Source organism: Chenopodium album, chromosome 14, assembly GCF_948465745.1.
Source record: "Chenopodium album chromosome 14, dcCheAlbu1.1, whole genome shotgun sequence".
Taxonomy (NCBI): Eukaryota; Viridiplantae; Streptophyta; class Magnoliopsida; order Caryophyllales; family Amaranthaceae; genus Chenopodium; species Chenopodium album.
This window is the reverse complement of record NC_137847.1, coordinates 26,504,134-26,527,138: the sequence shown is the minus strand read 5'-3', so window position 1 is coordinate 26,527,138 and position 23,005 is coordinate 26,504,134. Positions and strand designations below refer to the sequence as shown.

Here is a 23,005-nt window from a genome sequence, read left to right as displayed (position 1 = left end):
TACATTCAGTTTATTTTTTTATTTTATTTTTTTTAATAATTTTAGCGATCGCCAAGGCAGTCGCAAATCTGATTTTTCTTGCGACCGGTCAGAATAACGGTTGCAATGAATAAAAATTGCGACCGTTTTTCGACCGGTCGTTGAAAATAAGGAAAACAGTCGCTAAAAAATCTGCGGCCGTTAACCGGTCGTTATTTTGTTTTTTTGCGACAATGTAAATAACGACCACCATGTTGCGACCGTTGACGGTCGCAAAAACCTTTATTTTTAGTAGTGTAGGAGGATTATTTATACCAACAACCTAGTTATAAGGGGAGGTGTGCTCATCGTAGAGGATCCTCCTCCTTATATGCCCAAGGCCCTTTAAAAGCCTTGGACTTTACACTTGTTAGGGTGTTTAGGATTAGAATTCCTGACTTTTTGGGAGACCTTTGAATTAGAGTTGATCCTAACATCATGCTTTTTTGTAAGTGTAGGCGTCGTTCGAAGCGCGCCTACATTAAGCATGTGATGAATATGCTTGGCACTCTTAGGAAGTGAGAATTGACATAATTCAATTAGGGACAAATAAAGTAGGGAGCCGCCAACAAGTTTGTAAGGAACTTGTAAACCGTTCACGGATCATAAAAGGCAACCACGATAAATGGACAACGAAAGGCAACAACGATTGACCCGTGAATGTTATACCCCATTCATAATCCATGAGATTACTAACTCTATATGGTTCGGAACCACGAAAAGAGGATCGGGGATGATGGTACGAAATGAGTCATGGAGTCACATTCGCCCTTATTGGCCTCTACTCGATTCTTATAGTGAAAAGTGATTCCTGCAATCTCAAAGGCATGCAAACAAAGATTCAATTCGCTCCAAACTAATTATGCTAAATTAGTTGAATATTAATGCAACATATAATTCAAAAATATTGTGATCACTTGATTTAATAACAAGATTAAAAAGGATCTAAACCGGTCGTCCAAATTATCTTATTAGGCGTGATTTTCAATTACATATTCCCTTTAAACATGCAATATGGTGATCATAAAAAATATAATAGAATCAACATTAATATTGGAAGAAATTTAACATGTTAGTAAATCAAATATAAATTAATCTAATCATGATACTAGCAATATCTAAATAAAATAAGTAATTAAATTAATTAATTACTCACATTACGCGCGTTCCTAAAAATTACTACATCATGGATAAATTGTTAGTAAGTTCAATAAAAATATAAGTTTATTTGGTGCAAACCATCAGTCAATTCTACCTTTCACGCCTTGGTTTAAGGGCGGAACCTCGGCTTAAGTATGGACTCCTTTGAGTGCTTAGGGAAGGAATAATGTAATTAGAAATACAGGTAAGGTTTAGAATATGAGAGAGAGAGAAGAGAATGATTTTTAGTGTAGAAGAGAGGAAGAGAGAATGATTTGGTGCCCTAGTGGAGTCGCTAAATTGTAGGCGTCGTTCAAAGCGCGCCTACGTTAAGCATGTGATAAATACGCTTGACACTCTTAGGAAGTGAGAATTGACATAATAAGATTAGGGACAAATAAAGTAGGGAGCCGCCAACAAGTTTTTAAGGAACTTGTAATCGTTCACGGATCAAAAAAGGCAACCATGATAAATGGACAACGAAAGGCAACAACGATTGACCCGTGAAGGTTACACCCCATTCATAATCCATGAGATTACTAACTCTATATGGTTCGGAACCACAAAAGGAGGATCGGGGATGATGGTACGAAGTGATTCATGGAGTCACATTCGCCCGTATTGGCTACTACTCGATTCTTATAGTGAAAAGTGATTCCTGCGATCTCAAAGGCATGCAAACAAAGATTCAATTCGCTCCAAGCTATTATTAAGCTAATTTGGTTGAATATTAATGCAACATATAATTATAAAATATTTAGTGATCACTTGATTTAATAACAAGATTAAAAAGGAACTTAAACCGATTGTCCAAATTATCTTATTAGGCGTGATTTTCAATTACATATTCCTTTTAAACATGCAATATGGTGATCAATAATTATAGAATCAACATTAATATTAGAAGCAATTTAACAATAATAACGTTAGTCAAATCAAATAATAATAAACCTAATCATGATAATAGCAATATAAAATAAAATAAGTAATTAAATTAATTAATTACTCACATTACGCGTGTTCCTTTAAAATTTCTACATCATGAATAAATTGTTAGTAACTTCAATAAAAATATAAATCAAATTGAAATTAAATTAAATTAAAAGTAGGGTGGATTTGATCCAAACTCTCATTCAATTCTACCTTTCATGCCTTGGTTTAAGGACGGAACCTCGGGTTAAGTATGGACTCCTTGGAGTGCTTAAGGAAGGAATAATGTAATTAGAATATAGGTTTAAGGTTTAGAATATGAGAGAGAGAAGAGAATGATTTTTGGTGTAGAAGAGAGGAAGAGAGAATGATTTTGTGCAGAAGAGAGGAAGAGAGAATGATTTAGTGCCCCGAACTGTAGAAATGAAGGGGTATTCATAGAGAAAATGAGCAAAGGGAACACACGGAACCCTAAAAAGATAAAAACCCTAAAAAAGGTTGTCGCGACACGTCAGCAGTATGCCGCGACATGACAAAATATGCCGTGACACGGTATAATTTTGTGTGATTCGGGAAATCAGCAGTCCTAAAAAGATAAAGCGCGTCCAGGTGTACGCGGAGAAAACACGGGAAATTCCCATGACACGGAACATGTACCGTGACACGGCATAGGGCACCGCGATGCGGCATTGTCCACCGTGGCACGGTACAGTACACCGTTTCACGGTAAAAAAGCGCGTGAGAAAAATGTGAAAATGACACGAAAAAATCACCGTGTCACGGTATGTGTACCGCGACACGGTACAAATTGCTGTGACACGGTACTAACTGCCGTGACGCGGCAATTTTGCTGCTGCGAAGTAATTCTAGTTTTTTACTCCTTTTTAAAACTACGATAACTTTTGATCCGTAACTTGGAATAAGGCATATAATATATCATTGGAAAGATTATCAATTTTAATTTCTAACCCAATTGGAATCAGATCAAAATCATTTGTATATTTTAAGGTATGGTCGTTTTAGTGAAAGGGTGTTGGTTTTGGGCCGAGTTTAGTATTTTGCTCATATCTTCTTCGTTTTAAATCGGAATTGGGCTTATGATATATTGTTGGAAAGATTATTTCATGGCCTATCCAAAAAAAAATAATTGGATCAAAATTATAGGGTCAAAAAATCAGTTTCTCTCGGTTTTGTGATGTGGACACGAAAAGAGGAAAACAAGTTATGGTTTAGGGAAATGAGCTAGGAAATGGATTGGTTTATGAAATGTATTGAATGGAAACATGGATTTAAGCACTCCAAATATTAAATACTCAACCCAAACAATAATGGCGGTAAAAGGTTGTTCATCAACGGGTTTGGTTTCGGGGAGACTTTTTTAGATGTCTATAGTAAGAAACTAGTAAGGAGTCGCCAATAAGTTTAAGGAAAACTCATAAACCTCGTTCATTCCTTTCTCCCAATTAGAGTTCAAGGGATATTTAGCATGAATCATAATTTTACCCCATGCCCAAATTGGTCTACGTGCACCAGAAATTAGTACGGGAGCGAGGGTACTAAAATAACGTTCCCTTTAGGAGTAATTGATGAGTGTCATTTATGGCACTCATATGGTAGCATTTTAGGACATTTTTATTATATTTTATAGCTTTTATCTTCAAATAATGCTTTGGTTTTGATCTTTTATGATTTAGTTCCTTCATTCCCTTTACTTTGCAATTTCTTGCATTTTAAGGGTAATTTCATCTTTTTCTTTTTACTTGCTCTACTTTCTTTCTTTATAGGACTTGCTCGGCCTCGGGATTCGTTTTTGAAGGCTTTCCAAGTCTTTTGGATGCTTAGGACAAGCTTTCTCATTATTTGGTTGGCATATGTGCAAGTTAAGAGACAAACTCCCACTTTTGGCTTTGGCGCTCTCGTGCATCACCATCATCGCATGTCTTGGTCATGAACGCGCAAAAATGAAGTTTTCAAGGCTGCCCTCCTCGCGGGCATCACATGAGAGCTTCGACTATAGGGATGCATGAGAGCGCTAGGATTGAAGCTTCAAGCAAAGGGGCCACGAGCTAGCAACAGAAGAGCCGCTCCACATGCTTGCAGCAAGGGTGCGCGCGCGCATACCCCCCTGTGCGTGCGCGCAGGCCCCACTGTGCTCGCGCAAGGGCCTGTTGTGCGTGCCACCATGGATCTCCGTCCCTTTGTTTTTCTTTTGCTATATATACCTTTGACCTTTCCTTTTTATGGGATGACGTTTTTTCTAGTACTTGATATATTTTTCCATAATTAGTAGAGAGAGAAAGTAGAGAGAGAAACACTTGAATACTTGATTTGTACTTCAAATTACTTCATTAAGCTTGGATTTCTTCCTTAATCAATGATAATTAGTGAGAATTTCTTCCCTTGAATTTACTTTTTGCTTGATTCTACCTTTAATTCTTAAATGATTGATTTGATTGTTGATCTTTGGTTTGAAAATTTGTTTGATTTGATTTTCTTTTTGATTTAGTTTGAAATGATGATATATGTGATTCAATTTGTTTTGTTCTTCAATTTCATTATGTCTAGTGAGTAGATTAGTAGCTAGGGAGAAGGGGAAGGTTGCTTGATTGATGATCTTTGCTAGTTGATGATTCTTGATTGATTGAATTGTTGCAATTAAATTGGTTGACATAGTTGTGCATGTGATTAATTTTATTAGGAGTGATCAACCTTGATGATTAATCTACATTGCATAGTAATTTTAAATGACATGAACCCTTGATTTAAGAATTGCTTTAATTGGTTTAATTTGATTATGATTTTCCTTGTTACTTATAGAAGATAGCTCTTGAATTATATTGATTGCAACTATTGTTTTCCCTTGCAACGTTTGAATTAATTGAGTTCTTCATCGTTTGGCATGATCATTGAGCTTGCATGTGGAACCTTAATCCCTAGTGTTTATCATATTGATTTCTTCATTCTTTAGTTGATTGAAACTTTAGTTACACCTCAATTTACCTCTCATTCTTCGAAGTAGCTTGACTATAGGGTATAACATTCTCCCCCTCATTCCTCGTGGTTCGACTCGAACTTGCCCTTTATTAGGAGTAAGTTTGATTTTCTTAATTGTTTGATTGGTGGTGCTTTAGATTTCAACGACCTAGATTACCACACACCAGGAATAACTAGGGATTCTTAGGGAAGTTCATCTTTCAATCCCTTTTACCGAAGCCATGACCCAAATGCCAAGATATTCTAAGTTCCTTAAGGAAATCTTGAGTGGAAAAAGAAATTTCAATGAGATTGATTCGGTAAAGGTTGGAGAATGTTGTAGCGCTTTGATTCATAAAGATTTACCCAAGAAAATGAAATATCCGGGTAATTTCTCTATCCCTTGAAAAATCAATAGAAAATTATTCCAAAACGCTCTATGTGATCTTAGTGCTAATGTGAGTATCATGCCTTATTTTGTCTTTAGGAAGCTTAAGCTAGGTGAGCTGCTTCCAACTAACATGACTTTGCAATTGGCCGATCGATCTATTAAGTTTCCAAAAGGAAGAGTTCAGGATGTTCCCCTCAAGATAGGAGAGTTCACAATTCCGGTTGATTTTATTGTGCTTGAGATAGCGGAAAATTTTAACATACCTATCATTTTAGGGAGAACTTTCTTAGCTACTTCGGGAGCTTTGATAGATGTGAAGGGTGGCCTTATTACTTTGAGATTTGGTAACAATAAGGCTAGTTTTGAGCTTAAACCGATGCATGAATCTTTGTCTCTTATGCATGGAATTATGTGCATAAATTCCCCTCATTCCAACGATAATGTATGCATGATTGTTTCTTCAACTAACAAAGTTCTTGAGGTTTGTGATGATGTGCCTTTGAGTGTTGAAAGCAAGAAGGTTAGTGAAGACAACAAGGATCCTTTTAAGCTTGTGGATGAGGAGGTGATTGATATTCTTCCATGGTTTGAGCTTTACCCTCAAGAGGACGAGGTTGACTCCAAGAGTGTTGATGGTGAGAAACCGTCCACTAGAATGAGTAAGAAGACAAAGAAGAAAAAGAGAGCTTTTATGAAGAAGAAAACGAAGTTGAAGCAAAGTGAGCTTGTTCCGGAAGTTTCAACAAATGAGAATACATCAAGCAATGATGTGAAGTTGCCAAGGAATGAGAAAAATTTTGTTTCCTCTACCACTTTGAACGAAGTGGTGCTATTTGACCCTCCATGATTTGGAGGAAGGGTCGAGCTAAGGACCTTAATCAAGCGCTTCTCGGGAGGCAACCTAGTCTTTTAACTTTTTCTTTTGATTCTATCTTTTTTAGTTTTCTTTCAATTGCTTTTCTTTCTTTCACTTGTTTTATGTTTGGGTTAATAGGTTGAATTCATGGGACTATGACCCCCCTCAAATGAGCATGAGCACAATGGGAAGGTGTTTCGTGGTAATTGGTGAAAGAATGCTCGATATTATTGAATTCCGAGTTGAATGGGTAAGGTAATTAAGGAGGTAAGTTTGGAAAAGTTGTGCTTAAATGTGAAGCAAATTTGTGCTTGGTGGGTTCATTATGGTGCTCTCATTTATTTGAGATGTTGAACCCATTGAAAAGAAGTTTAGAAACTGATGCGTTTAGTGGGTTCAATAATCCTGAGATGATAAAGATCATTAAGCCCATAGATGAACGCACTAAGAACAAAAAGCAAGCAAGAAGAACGGAAGCAGGGGCGCGGGCGCGCGGGCCTCGTGCGCGGGAGTGCAGGTCGCGTGCGCGAGCGTGTACCCCTGCTACGCGGCCGCGCAGTAACCCCGGCCCCACTACTTCTTCTTCTTTCTCCTTTCTTTTCCTCAATTTCATTTCCCAAACCCACACTCGTCCGCACCTCTCTCTCTCCTAAGAAAGAAACCCTAACCCTCTAACAACCAAAATCATCCCTCAAATCATCAAAACAACTCACAAAATCAACAATTTCCTACTTAAATTTCATCATTTCATCAAAAATCATACTACCTTCCTCCATTTCTTCTTCTCCAATCTCTCTCCTCCATTGAAGAGCAAATTTGGGATTTTCGGTGTGGTGGATTTTGGTGCTTAAAACTTGATCAATCTTGCTTCTTGTATGGTATAATCATCTTCTTTACCTCTATTTTACATTATTATATCAATTTGTAGCAAGAATTTGATTAATTTGGTGATTGTGAATAATAGTAGTATCATTTTGGTTGAATATGTTGATTGATTGAGTATTGTGGTTGATTATATGTGTTGTTGTTTTTTAATTGTGCCTTACATTGTGTTGTTGTTGATTGTGTAGCTTATTTGTGAAATTTGGTTGCAATTTGTGGAAGGTTGAGTTTGGTAGTGTTGGTAGTAAGTGGTGATTGGAGTATTGGTTGGTTGAACCAAGTATTGTGGTAGTGTTGTGGTTGCATTGTGTTGTGGTGATTTGTGGAGTTATGATTATGTTTTTGTTGTGAATTTGGTGAAGCAAAAATGTCTAAGATCATGAAAGCCCTCACTTTCAAAAAGAGAAAGACAAACATAACCATTGAAGAACCTTCTCCATCAAACACACCTTCTACCCAAACAGACCTTTTTCCACTACCCAAAACACGATTCCAAAATCCAAACCATAAGCCGCTTTGGAATGAATTCAAGAAAAGAACCATAAAGCCCTCACGACATTGTCATCAATCGAGCATGACCAAATTGGGTATTGATAAGGACTTATGGGTCTTATTCGACAACCTTAGGTTGGGTAGCTTCGTCAACGAGTGCTACCGAACCTACCTTGAGCCAACTAGGGAGTTCTTGGCTTCTTTGACTACTACTCCTGTTGGTACCAAGGACTTCCAAATAACCTTCCAGCTTTTCAATGTTGAGCATGTCATGTCTTTGGCCGAATTTAATGCGGCCCTTGACTTCAATTCGGGGGCGGATATCCTCTTCTCCGAGCATGATTATTTGGATGGGTACTCCCAAAATGCTTGGTGGCATGATATCTCGGGGAAGAATGAGTTCTTCGCCCGCTATTCTCTTACAAGCGACATTTTCCAGCTATATTTACGAGTGCTTCATCGGTTGTTGGGGTACTCAATGTTCCTAAGCAAGATTTGGATAAGATGTCGCAAGCCGAGTTGCGAGTTCTATGGATGGAAACTAGGGAAGAGTTGCATGGGAGGTTGAACTTTTGGGAACATATTCTTAAGGAATTGTATGGATATGAGGGGCAAGAAGTCGGGAGACATCCCTTGTAGTAGCATGGTGACTAGGTTGGCTACCAGCCTTGGCTATGGGAGATATCTCCTCTCTTGTACTCCGGTGAGGGACGTCGACACCCTTTACCTCGACACTACTCAGCTCAAGTAAGTGCAATTCATATCTAAGAGTAATGACGATGAGGTGTTTGATTGGCTAGTGAGGAATGTGTATCATTATTATCTTCCGAACCCCTCCTTAACCTCCCTCCACTGGCGTGCGCCGAATGTATGGTTTGTTCCCATTAGCAACCGCATCCCCGGTGAGGATGAAGACACAGAAGATGTGCTTAATGAATAGCAGCAAATTAAACGAAATCAAAATCAACGTCAACAACAACAACAACAACAACAACAATAACAAAAAGAGCAAGAAGTGCCTCAACCTCAACATCGACAACATTAATTTGCCAACATCGACATGGAGGCTTTGAGTGCCCAAACGACAGGCATGCAAGGTCGTACGGAGGGAATGTATGATCAAGATTACAACCAAATGAGAGGCATCTCCGAAATGCAATAAGGTATGTTTCTCCAACAACAACAACTATATGATGTGAGTGTAAACCGTGGGGAGATCACTCCCTCGATTAAATACCCGTACTTTCCTCCTCAACTCGGTCCCGTACCTTCTTGGCGAGATTATAGGAGGGCTACCTACCATATTGGCAAGGACCTCAAGGGTGTAACACCGAGACTCGCTCATTTCCGGATGAGCACGGTAACTATGATAACCGTGCGCTCGGTGGGAGCGACTATAGGGGTGATCCTAACTACCCCTATGTCGATCCCACCCATCCGTTGCCACTTGAGTTGCCCGATCAGTTTACTTACTTGGCCCATGGCAATAAGATAACTTTAGGGGGTCATTATGGTTGGCCACCCGGCTACACTGGGGGATGAGATCCTTGTGGTCTCCCATCCAGCTTCTCATATGATCATCTAGCTTCTCATATGATCATCTAGCTTCTCATATGATAGGGATGATGATAATGATAATGCTGGGCCTAGTGGTAACCAGTTCCCCCTCTTTGTGCTTTTACCTCCATCCCTTTTATTATGTGATCTTCGTTTTGTATTGATGGGATGTTGAGATGTATTATTGTTTAGCTTGGGGGGACACTAGTCTTATGAAGAGTCTCGGTGGCTAATTTTGTTATTGTTGGATGTCCTTGATTTTTCATGCCTTGATGGTTTATGATTGCTTATCTTGATCATACTTGATGTTGTTGAGTGTTGTTTCCATTATCATATCATGTTTTTCTTGTTGAATATCTTTTGATTATTGATGTTGATGATGATTTCTCTTTATGATGAGTTGGTGATTTTTGCTCTTCTAAATCTAAAACCCTTGAATCCAAAACCCTTTGATCCAAATGATTTTAGCTTAGGTGTATAGTTGTTTTTGCTATTTTTATGTTTATAGTTGATTTTGATATTTTGATTGGTTTGTTTTGATTTGATTTTGTAGATTAGTTTGATTTTGTTTCTTTGTTTTTTCATTTTTGATTTTGTTTTCTTATTATTTTGTTTTGAAGTTACTAACGGTTTTCTTTGTATATAGTTCCATTTTCTCTTTTTCATTCTCACTCGGTTTTGCAAATTCATGTTATGATTAATTGGAGCTTCAAGGAGGTGGTATTTTTATTAACCCACTTTTCTTAGCTTAGCTTGGGTACCCAGTGAGATCTTTCTTATTTCCTTCTTTTCTTTCTTTTCTTTCATTGTATGCATAGAATAGGATTAGTTTAGGAAGAGTTGAACGGTTCGAGGATGTTTGCTTTGTAACACCAGGAGTGTTTGGGGTCATTGGCGATGTTGTCGAATGACCACTTGTTTGTCGATTGGGATTTATATGACATGCATGCATCTTTGCACTTTTCTTTATCTTTTCCTTTGTTTTACTTTTTCTTCTCTTTTCTACTTTTCTTTTTCATTTCATTCTTTTCAAAAATGAAAAAAATCCAAGAATATGATTTTGAGCTTTCTTTTTATTTTCTTTTCATGTTATGCTTTTGTTATGGACATAATATCATCCGAACTTTTGCTTTTGAATGAATGGTTTCCTATTTGGTATCAGTATGCACGGTTTGAGAGTATCTTTGGTTAACTCTAGAACTTTTGGGACCTTGAATCCGGATTCTAATTGTTTTTGAAAAGTTGAAATTGCCCCCTTTTGGTGAATTTGAAACTAATAGTGAGTTATTACTACAACCATGTGAGGTTTAATTCTTTTCATGCCTTCAACATATTTTGCATGAGCGGCACAAGGATCCTTGACTATTGTATGCTTTATCTAGAACTTGACTCTTGTCTTCCAAGATCGCGACCGAGCCATTTAGAAAGGACAAAGGCATCTTTTCGGGGTGGCGATTTTTCTTTTTTTAGGATAGTTTTCTATTTCTTTATTTTGGGTTTTCCTTTGCCTACTTGCTAACCATTTTAGCCATAAACCTTCATTTCAAGCCATATCTTTAGATTTTGAGCCTTTTGTTTCATTCTTATTTCCATTATTGGTTTTTGTGAAGCAATTGATTATTTTCGTTGGAGGATATGGTGGATGAGTTGTATATTGGTTTTTATAATGAATGCATGTTTGTATTGTAAATATCTTGTGAATAAAAGTCAAATGCCAAGTTGAAAAGCCGTCCATAGTTAAAAGAGGCGAGGACAAAGAACTAAAGTGAAAAAATGAAAAAATGAAAAAAATGAGAAAAAGCAAAGCAAATTCAAAAAGCTTTGGCAAAATTGAAAGAAGTGAAAAATGAAAAAGTTCAAAAATATTTTGATGTAAATGTTTCTCCCTATTTTAAGCATTAAGGATAATGCTTCATTTTAGCTTGGGGGGAAGCGTTCTTACGCTTTTTATATATATGTTTGTGATTATGGTTTATATAAGCTTGGGGGTGTTGGTGTTTTTGTTTGGTGATTGCTTGATTATGGTGTTGAGGATTGATCACCCTTTGCTTCACAATTTAGGTATACCACCAAATTTCAAATTTTATCTTATCTTCACCCTTTTCGCCCTTACATTACAACCCTTCTCAAGACCTTTTCACCTTTGTGGTTGAGTCACTAGTCGGTGGAGGGAGATGTGGATCAAGCCTATATAGAGGTGTGCATTGGTCAAGATGTCGAGTAGCCTTAAATCTCTTTCTTTTTCTGGTTCTTTCGAGGAATCATTGAGATGCTCGCTAGAGGCGGATTTGAAGCTTATTGGGAGATTGTGGTAAAAAAGTTTTGAGATGAAAGTGAATTGTGTTTCATTAGTTCTCTATTCTTAGCATATCCTATGTTTCAATCAACCTTAGATATCTTGGAACGTGCATACCCTTACTGTATAGAAAGTTGTTAATTCACTTGCATTTGGTCATTTGTAAAAGTCCATTTCATTAGCTACTTGTTTGAATTTTTGATTTTACTTTCTTCTATTGATTTGACTCAATTATTTCCTCCAATAGTTATGGATTAAACTCTTTGGATACCCTTACAAGACCTCACTCGTCCTCATTGGCGACTTTGGTGTTTAAAGGGCTTGTTGTAGCTAAAAACAATCGTGATTCCTACAAAAGTGAGTCTTAGTGTATATTCTTATCTCTTTCTTTCCTTTTTCTTGTTTGAATAAGTCTTTCATCCTATTTCTTCTTGCTTTGTTTTGCTCGAGGACGAGCAAAAGTCTAGCTTGGGAGAGTTTGATGAGTGTCATTTATGGCACTCATTTAGCTTCTTTTAGGATGATTTTTCATTGCTTTTATATCTGTTTCATCTCTTTTTCTTTCGTTTTACTTTTAATTTCTCTATTTTGCGTTTTCTTTAGTTATTTCCTTATTTTCTTGCTTTTCTTAGTTTATTTTGCGTTTTCTCCTTTACTTGTTTGCTTTTCATTGATTTTAGGAGAATAGTGATGTTTGAGAAGCTTATTCGCATTCTTTCGGGGCATACAAAGCCAAGGATGCAACCCGATTCCTCCTCTTGAAGCTCAAAAGCAAAGGAGTGCATAAGCCAAGTCTTCAAGGCCGCGCTCAAATGCCGCATGGACGTCAAAGTCGGTGTTGAACCCACCGTAAAGACCTCTAGTGACTGCCTCCCTAACATGTATCATGAGGAACGCACGGGAACATCTTCGAGCACAAGAAGCCTATCTCCCCTGCTCTCAAGCGCGGCCGCTGACAGGGTATAGTCGTATCACCTAATCAAAAATAGTTCCTAGATTCCTTTAACTATGCAGATAGGAAAGAAGGGTCTAACCACAGGGAAACAAGTCTTCCTAATCCTAATTAATTAAAATAATCTAAATTATAAAGTAACTAAATTATAGATATGATGAAATTAACTAAGGATGATAAAAGTAGGAAGAAATCAATTAATGAAAGCCTAGGGCATAGGTTCACCAATAAACAATATTCCAGGGTAAAACATTATAATCAATCATCAATGCATCAATTAATCATATCATAAAGGGCTTTCGCTACGTATTACAATCACAGAGTTAATTTACCGGTATTGGATCTCATCTCTCGAATCTCGACTTAACCATTTATAAATTAGTCCGCTTATTGAAACTAAGCCTAAACATCAATTCTCATCTCTCGAATACTGAATCAATATTGCATAACTCATACAATTAAACCAGGCCTAATCTAATTGCATAGCATTAAATCAATCAATAGGAAATTAATCAAGAATTGACAATCAACAATAATAAATTACCCCTTCATATTATTTATGGATCCCCATAAACCCTAGAAAAAAAACTACTCACACATAATTAAATCTAAACTAATCAAAGCAATTAAACAAGGCATGATGAAATAAAGAAATTAAATTACTGAAAAATAGTAGAGAAGAAATCGTTACCAAATTTGAATTAAGAACAAAGTTTTAGAGTTGTAGAGAGAAAAAACAATGAGAGAATCCTAATCTAGAAACTAAGTAGAAAGAGAAAAGCTAAGAGAAGAAGTCCTAAACTTGCTTAACAAAAACGTATTTATATTAAACTAGAAAATTCTAAGATTAACCGAACTAAAACGACGCCTAATCTTCTTCAAGAAACACGCGCCCGGTCGGGGGAGGCACCGCCTGGTTGGGCGCGCCTTTTTTCCTTCGTTGAGCATCTCTCGCGCCCGGTCGGGCGCGAGATCGAGCGAAGCTTCCTTTCTTCTTTCGTCTCGCCCGGTCGGGCGTGCCTCTGGGCAAGGGCTGCCTGGCCGGGCGAAGCTCGTGGGCGGCTCTTGGACATTTGATTGGGCTCCGGTTCTTCGGCCCAATCCGGATTTCCTCTTTGGGGCTTTAATACTTAGTGTCCAATGTCTCAGTATCTCATATGTCGAGCCCTTAATCATCGGTTCGATGACTCTAACCGGCCTTGGGCTATGAAAAGTGGTCGTGCTCCTCCAATGCTCGTAGTTTCTTCATAAAATCTCGGAAAAATGCTCTAAATGTGCAATTCCCTACAAAACTCAACCAAAACTACGAAAACACCAATTAGTAATAAAAGTGGCTCTAAAGAGCCAAAAACACTACCAATTATGACCAAGGGACGAGGGTAAAACACTATATAAAATAGACATATCAAACTCCCCCAAGCCAAACCTTTGCTTGTCCCTAAGCAAAGAGCTCATCAATGAAGACATAAAACATGCCTCACCCCAAATAATTTAAATCAAGAGCAACCAATTCAAGGCAAATCTAACAAGCATGCATCAACATCAACCAATCTTATCCATCGAATCACTCATCCTCCCTAACAATTGTCAAATAGAGCAAACCACGAGAGCATATAGAATTCAAGACTAGTGCTCACACACTCAACTCTCATTTATGTGGCGAGTAAAAGATGTACTCGATCGCTCTCCATCCCAACCCCTTTATGTGAACAATGCCCTCCCAACTCACACTCTCGTGTGTTTAAGAAAACATGCACTCAACCTAATAGTCGACTCGGAATATGTCAAGTCATTCTTCGCATTGATAAACAACTAATTTCACATTCACACAACTCTATGCACAAAGGTCGGAAGGTCTTTAAATCTTGTAATATAAGGCTAGGGTAAAAGGTAGGATAAATTTGGGAAAATGTGAGAGTAACGCCATGCTTAAGGGAGCCAAATCCTAACAACCAAGGTCAAAAATAAATAATGACCAAACCATCTCCAACACAATTAAACTCTACTCTACAAAAATTCACCAAACAACCAAATCAATAATTCACAAACTCGACATCACTTACAAATTCACTCATAAAAATATGATATTATAGAATTTAAGTGAACAAACAAACTTTGATCTCTTTTTTTTTTCAAACTTGAATTTGATTTTTTTTTCTTTGAAACTAATAATTTTTTCCTTGAGTAACCTTCAATTAGAACACTTGAATATTGAAACAATTTTTTTCTCTTTTGCTCTTTTTTTTTTTTTTTTTTCTTTTGAAGTTCACTCCTTTTTTTCACTTTTTTTTATTTTTTTATTTTTGAACTTCTTTTTCTTTCATATCATCACACTTTATTTTTTTTAAGATAATTTAACTTTCAAGATCATCAAAAAAAAAAAAAAAAAACAAAATCAAGAACAAAACAACTCCTCATATCCACCCAAATTGTGCAAATAATAAGAACACCATAAACTCCCTCACCTCACTCACTAATAGCTCCCCCAAGCCAAGCTTGGGAATAGTAACCAATGGGGCAAATCGGCTTGTAATGTGGCTAATAAACAACAAAAAGTCAAGGTAACAACATGGTAAGCAAGAAAGGAACAAATGTATCTAAAATCATCTAAAGGTCACCTAAAAGAACAAACGTCTTCGTCCTCCTCAATGTGCATAATATTGAGTCATACAAACATTACTCAAAGTAGCAAACCAATACTCAAATTCATTGACATAGCAAGAACTAACACACATTCCTTGCCAAATCAACTAGTCAAGCACTATATTCACAAGTAGTTGGACAAGATTGACACATGTTACGGCATCCAAGCAATCAAATATCAAATCATGGCTAACCTATCCACAATGGTCATCATCATATACCAAGAATCAAAACAATTTTCAAGTATGAGGCACAGGGAAGCATGGTTTACAATTCATTGGAACGTATTTTTGTATTTTTTAATTTTTCAATTTTTTTGTATTTTTCATTTTTATCAAAGCAATAAAACTACACAAAAAAACTATACTAAAACACAACAAAAATAAGAGAAAGAGAAGAAGAAGGATACCAACATCCAAAAATCTCCCCCAAGCCAAGATTAGACAATGTCCTCATTGGCTCGGGAACTAGCCTAGCGTGGCTAATCATCCGCCTCATCATCCCTGAAGCCAAAACCGCCGCCGCTACCACCTGTACCACCAGAAGAACTACCACCAAAATAATTAGGGTTATAAGTTCCCCCCGGAGGCCCCCCAAAAGGAATGTCCTGGCCATATCCATGAAAGGCCGAATAGTCTGTGTAAATACCATGGGAGGTGGGATCAACGTAACCATGGGGTGGTGCCTGAAACCAGTTAGGGCAGAGAGCATCGTCGAGAATAGCACCCCGACGAGCATAGTCATCAAACATAGGGTATAAAGCCCTACTATGGTTCCTCTCAATGCAGCCCAAACGTTGGTTTATAGAACCAACCATCTGCCTAATCTCCCCATAGTTCCCCTCGATACGGCCTAAGGCCTGCCCTATGCTATGGAGATCCCATACGGTCTCTGTGTCCTGCCTAGGGGGAGGTGGAGGCATATGAGGTGGGGAAGGTGCTACCATAGGCTTAAGCTGGGGTGGTGGAGGTGCTCGCCCCTGGGCATGGGCAACTAAAGCAGCATATGTATAAGACTCTTGCCCAGGGGGAAAGGCGGTCAACTCGAGGTTAGGGAAGGGAAAAATTGGCAATGGTTGCTCTGTTCCTACCCTAACACACCAATAGGGGGTTTGGCCATCCATTCGTACCCAACCTAAGTCCTCTAGATGCCTAGTGGTCATATAGGTATCCCCCCCACAATTAGTGAGACCGTGGGCCCTAGTCTCACTAAAATCGGCCTTCTTAACCGTTATCCTAGTAATTAGGACTTCTAACCGAATAAGGGTACTAGCTGTGGTACTAGCCGTGGCATGCCTACTCAAATGGTGGATGATGTATCTACCCATGTTCAATTTACCATAACCAAACACATAATGTCCAATAACAGCTAGCTCATTAGTTTGTGCATTGTGTGGCTCATTCCTACCTAGAAAACAAACACCCGAAAATCTTTGGAAAATTTTAGGAACGGGGTGATGAATAGGTCGGGCACTACCATGTTGAGAGGTCGGGGAGGGTAAACCGGTTAAAACATGATAAATATCCTCCATTTTATGGTGTTCATGCCAATGGTGGGGGAGTTCGGATTCCAAATCAAACAATTTACAAAATTCAACATAAGTTAAACTAATATTCCTATTGTTCAACCTAAAAAGTAAATTTGGCCCATTTTTGCTATTTACAACATTCAAAGAGGAGAGAAATTCACAAGTCAATTCACGATACGCAGGATAATGCATGTCAACAAATTTTCTCATTCCTATATCATTCATGAATCTTCTAACATAATCATACAATCCTAGGGAGTCAAGAGTAGGGCGGTGTAACCACCGAGAAGGGATAACCTCACGCTCATAAAGCTTTTTGAGCCGCTTTCGTTGTGTTGGGGTTGTGATTCGGATGGTTGGCTACTGTGGAAGTTGCAAATCCGGATCATACTCTTGGGTTGCACTAGAACTCCGCCCAATTAGCGTTCTTGCCCTCTTTGAAGCCATTTGAGAATATGGGTTTGAAAAAATTTGATTGGAATTGAAAAATTTTGGTGTAGGAATGTAGAGGATGAAGAGGGGAGAAGAAATATGTAAAAATTTCTAAATTTGGCTAAGAATTGGAGAGGAGATCTTAGAGAAAAGGTAGAGAATTTAAGGTTTTAGAGAGAGAAAGAATGGTGGAAAGAAAAATAAGGAGGAAAGAAAGAAGGAGGAAGAAAAAAGAAGAAGAAAAGAAGAAAGGGGATCCAGATAGGGGTGTGTCGCGCCCGGTCGGGCGCCAAGTTGCCCGATCGGGCGATCAAATGATGCGATGTTGCCCCTTCTCGAGCCTCGTCGGGCGCCAGCTCGCACGATCGGGCGAGCATCCCTTTGAAAATTCATTCGACTCTCGTGCTCGGTCGGGTGCTCTCTCGCCCGATCGGGCGAGAGAAAGCTCCGTACTCGTCAACTCTCGCGCCCGATCAGGCGCCATCTCGCCCGGACGGGCAAAATTTGTTGATTTTTTCTCCTAAGCTCTTGCGCCCGGTCGGGCGGAGTTTTGCTCGATCGAGCGAATTTCCTCTTTTTTAGACTCTCTTCTCGCTCCCGATCGGGCGTGCTACAGCACTTGAGTCCGATCTTTTTTTCCTCTTCTTTTCTTGTCTCCATATTTGACTAACTTTTTTTTTTCATCAAACCTGTACAAAACCTCATAAAACTCATTAAATTCTCTCCTCTCTCCTCCCACTAAGAAAAAGAAAGAAGACTAAACTAAAAAGCACGAAAATACAAGTTGCCTCCTGCAAAGCGCTGGTTTATCTAGGTCCCGCACGACCCTCTTACCACATGTTACTCAGGAAGAACTGGAATCGATTAGGTGAAGTAGTTCAACTGCACCAATCTTAGCTCCTTCATGGTATTGCTTAAGTCTTTGACCATTTACCTTGAACTCGTTACTATGCTCATCGATCAATTCCACAAAACAAAATTTATTTTCCCTTTTAACAGTAAAAGGACCCGACCACCTTGACTTTAACTTTCTTAGGAAAAGTTTAAGTTTAGAGTTGAACAACACCTTTTCACCCTCTTTGAATTCTCTCGGAAGGATCATCTTGTCGTGCCATTTCTTGGTCTTCTCCTTGTAGACACGTGCACTATCATAGGCCGTCAACCTAAACTCATCTAGTTGATTAAGTTGAAGAAGCCTCTTTTCTCCCGCTAGCTTAGCATCCAAATTGAGCTCCTTAATAGCCCAATATGCCTTGTATTCTAATTCCACTGGGAGGTGACATGCTTTACCATACACAAGCCTATAGGGAGTAGTACCAATCGGGGTCTTAAATGCAGTTCTGTATGCCCAAAGGGTGTCATCCAACTTGTCACTCCAATCTTTCCTTGATTTTGCCACCACCTTCTCTAGAATGGCCTTAATCTCACGGTTAGAAATTTCAACTTGGCCACTCGTTTGGGGATGATAGGATAAACCTGTCCTATGGTATAAACCATACTTTTTGAGGAGGGTGTCCAACTTCCGCTCATGAAAGTGAGATCCTCCATCACTGATTATAGCTCTAGGCACTTCAAATCATAAAAAGATGGTTTTCTTAAAAAGCCTATGCACCACCTTGGCATCATTGGTAGGAGTGGCAATGGCTCAACCCACTTGGATATGTAATTAACAGCGACAAGTATATAGCGATTCCCTCTTGAAAAGGGAAAACGTCCCATGCAATCAACACCCCAAACATCAAAAATTTCAACTTCTAATATTCCAGTTTAAGCATCTCATGCTGCCGCAAAATATTGCCAGTCCTCTGGCAAGAGTCACAAGCCTGCACAAAAGTGTTAGCATCCTTAAACATAGTGGGCCAATAAAAACCAGACTCATTAATCTTGGCCATGGTTTTGGTGGGACCATGATGTCCTCCATACGGTGAGTTGTGGCAACTAGTAAGAACACCGTGAACTTCCCATTCGGGAACACACCTGCGAAATAATCCATCTGCACACTCACGGAACAAAAAAGGATCATCCCAAAAATAATGTTTGACATTATAAAAGAACTTTTTCAGTTGGTAGGACAAGTCAGGGGGTAGAGTACCACCCACCAAATAATTTGCATAATCTGCATACCAAGGGTGTTGCTCTACAACTGCATACAAGTGGTCATTAGGGAAAGAATCATCTATAGGGAGAGAATTCTTACCCTCATCATACCTGATACGGGACAAGTGGTCTGCCACAACGTTCTCTGCACCTTTCTTATCCTTAATCTCCACATCAAAATCTTGGAGCAAGAGGACCCAACGGAGGAGCCTAGGCTTTGATTCTGCCTTGGCTATTAAATACTTCAAAGCTGCATGGTCAGTAAAAACAATAACTTTAGAACCAACTAGATATGATCTAAATTTTTCTAAAGCATAAATAACAGCAAGAAACTCCTTCTCCGTAGTGGCATAGTTGACTTGGGCTTCATCCAAAGTTTTACTTGCATAATAAATAGCATGCAAAACTTTGTTCTTTCTTTGTCCTAGCACGGCACCTAATGCAAAATCACTTGCATCACACATGATCTCGAAAGGAAGATTCCAATCGGGTGCACATATGATGGGCGCCGATATCAATGCTTGCTTTAACCTATGAAAAGCCTCAAGACACTCGTCTAATAAAATCAAATGGGGCATCCTTGAGTAAAATCTTAGTTAGTGGTTTAGCAATTTTAGAAAAATCTTTGATAAAGCGACGATAAAACCCCGCATGACCTAAGAAACTTCTAACCCCCTTAACATTGACTGGAGGAGGCAATTGCTCAATCACAGAAATCTTAGCCTTATCTACCTATATACCCTTATCAGATACAATATGACCAAGGACTACTCCACTTTTCCCAATTTAATACTAAGTTGCATTCTTCACATCTTTTCAATATTTTAGCGAGATTTACAAGGCATGCATCAAATGAAGATCCACACACACTAAAATCATCCATAAATACTTCCATATTAGACTCTATGAAATCAGAAAAAATACTCATCATGCAACGTTGAAAGGTAGTAGGGGCATTACACAAACCAAAAGGCATTCTATGATATGCAAAAGTACCATAAGGACATGTAAATGTAGTCTTTTCTTAATCTTCAGGGTGAATTGGAATAAAAAAAATCCCGAATACGTATCCAAATAACAAAAGAACTTATGATTAACCAACCTCTCAAGCATTTGATCAATAAAAGGGAGAGAGAAGTGATCCTTTTTAGTGGCGATATTTAATTTACGATAATCAATGCACATATGCCACCCTGTAATAGTTCTAGTGGGAATCAATTCATTTTTATCATTTTTAATCACAGTCATCCCACCCTTTTTAGGAACCACCTGAACAGGACTAACCCACTTTGAGTCAGAAATAGGATAGATAATACCTGTATCATGTAATTTCACCACCTCTTTCTTAACTACTTCTTGCATATTAGGATTCAACCTCCTCTGGGGTTGAATACATGGTTTGTATTTGTCCTCTAAATGTATCATGTGCATACAAAAATCAGGGTTAATACCCTTGAGATCATTAATATTGTACCCAATTGCCCTTTTATGGGTTCAAAGAACCTCTAGAAGTTGGGAAGTTTGTGGGTCATTAAGTGCAGTACTAATGATCACAGGGTATAGTTCCTGCTCATTAAGAAAAACATATTTCAAATGAGAAGGGAGAGGTCTTAGTTCAGGTTTCTTAACCTTTACAAGTTTTGATTCCTGAACTAATTTTACTACCTTCATGGTCTCTTTAGGATTAAGCTCTTCTATTGAAAGAGCTTTTTCAATAGCATCCACCTCAGTACTCCAAATGCTTGCATCACCTACAGATAAATCTCCACAAAGAACTTCCTCCAAGGGATCCCTTGCAAGAACATGTGGTAAGCTTTCTTCACAAATATCATCCATTATATCTATGACATCAATTAAACAACAGTTTTCTTCTAGCATAGGTCATTTTAAAACCTTCCCTAAATTAAAAGTGATATTATCATCTCCAACATAAAGGGTTAGTTTTCCATTTTTAACATCAATAATGGCTCCTTCAGTATGGAGAAAAGGCCTACCTAATATAATGGTAATTTGTGTATCCTCAGCCATGTCTAAAACAACAAAATCAAAAGGGATAACAAATTTACCAACTCTGACAGGAACATCCTCTAAAATGCCTAAGGGGTATTTAATAGAAAGGTCTGCCATTTGTAAAGGAATGTTAGTAACTTTCAAATCAACCATATTAATTTTAGCACAAACAAATGATGGCATAACACTAACACTAGCACCCAAATCACATGATGCTTTATCTATGAAGACATTACTAATATGAAAAGGGATAGAAAAACTACCAGGATCCTTTAATTTAGGAGGGGATTTATTTTACAATAAAACACTACATTCCTCTGTAAAAGCTACAGTTTCTACCTCATCAAAGGCCCTTTTCCTAGTCAAGATATCTTTCATAAATTTAGCATATGCGGGAACCTGATTAATTAAATCAGTGAAAGGAACTGTTACCTGCAAATTTTTCACAACCTCCAAAAACTTACCGAATTGCTTATCAAACTTACTCCTCAAATGTCTATTGGGGAATGGAAGTTTGATAACTGGGCTCTGCACATCTCCACCCTTGTCCTGAGATTTACCCTGCAAAGAAACATCAGAAGGGTTAGTTTCCTTTTGTAGCCCTGCAGGGTTAGTAAGATTAGCATTTGGTAAAAGGGAATCTGGATTAGCAACAGGTTAATCATCCTTGGGCATATGAGGCCCATCATAGTGTGAACCACTCCTTAGAGTAGTAATTGCATTGGCATGATCTGTAGGATGGATTGGTTGCGATGGTAGAGCTCCCTACTGACGGGTTTGTAGGGTAGATGAAATCTGCGCAATTTGATTGTCCATGATTTTATTATGAGCTATAATCAAATCAATTTGTGCATCCCTACTCTCCATGTGCTTTTGCATGCTTGAAAGCATTGCTCTAATTTCTGACATAGCAGGGTCAGAAGATGAGGAGGGTTGTGATTGGTTTTTCTAGCTAGAATTAGGATGGTAATATTTTTGCTATGGTGGTGGTTGCTGTTGTGTTTGTTGTGGAGGTGGAGGGTTTTGTACATTGGTACTCTTGTAGGAAAGATATGGGTGGTTCCGGAGGCCAAGATTATAAGTTTTGGAGTATGGGTTATTTTACCTATAGGTTTGGAAGGCATTAACTTGCTCCATGGAACTCCTACAATCTTGCTCCCAATGTCCTACAATTCCACAATTTTCACAAAAAGCTTCATTATTAGTAACAACAGAAATATTAGCTACATAGTTAGGAATAGCAGTAAGATAATCTAGTTTCTGGCAAATAGATGTTAACTGAGCCTACAAAAAGGATATAAAATCAACATTATGTTTTCCTTTATTAGCAAACCCTCTCGGATTTTCATATTGGGAATTATGAATTGCCATGTCTTCGATAACTTGACCTGCATTTTCAACATTAAGGTTCATGAATCTCCCACTAGTTGCAGAATCTAGAATTGATCTAGATGAGATTCCATGTCCATTGTAAAAGGCTTGGATCAACTTCCATTGTGCTAGATTATGGTGGGGGCATTCTCTCTGTAGATCCTTAAACCTTTCCCAAGCCTCATATAAAGTTTCATCTGGCTCTTGGGCAAAGTTTTTAATAGCACTCCTTAGTAAAGTTGTTCTCTCTACAGGGTAATATTTATTATAAAAATTCAAAGCAAGAGTTTCCCAAACAATAATACCAAGTGCAGTTCTATTCAAACCATTAAACCATAATTTAGCTTTCCACATACAGAAAAGGGAAAAAGAATCTCCCTTATTTGGTCTTGTGTGACCCCAGCTTGCCTTATGGTATTGCAATAAATCTTTAATGT

General features: G+C 38.2%; 1 non-coding gene across 1 annotated transcript; it reads left to right on the top strand.

Moving 5' to 3' along the window:
• Positions 1-22,698: 22,698 nt before the first annotated feature.
• LOC145580485 (small nucleolar RNA R71) lies at positions 22,699-22,805 on the top strand. Its single transcript, XR_014099515.1, has one exon. It is a non-coding gene; the product is annotated as a small nucleolar RNA R71 (small nucleolar RNA).
• The last annotated feature ends 200 nt before the right edge of the window (positions 22,806-23,005 follow it).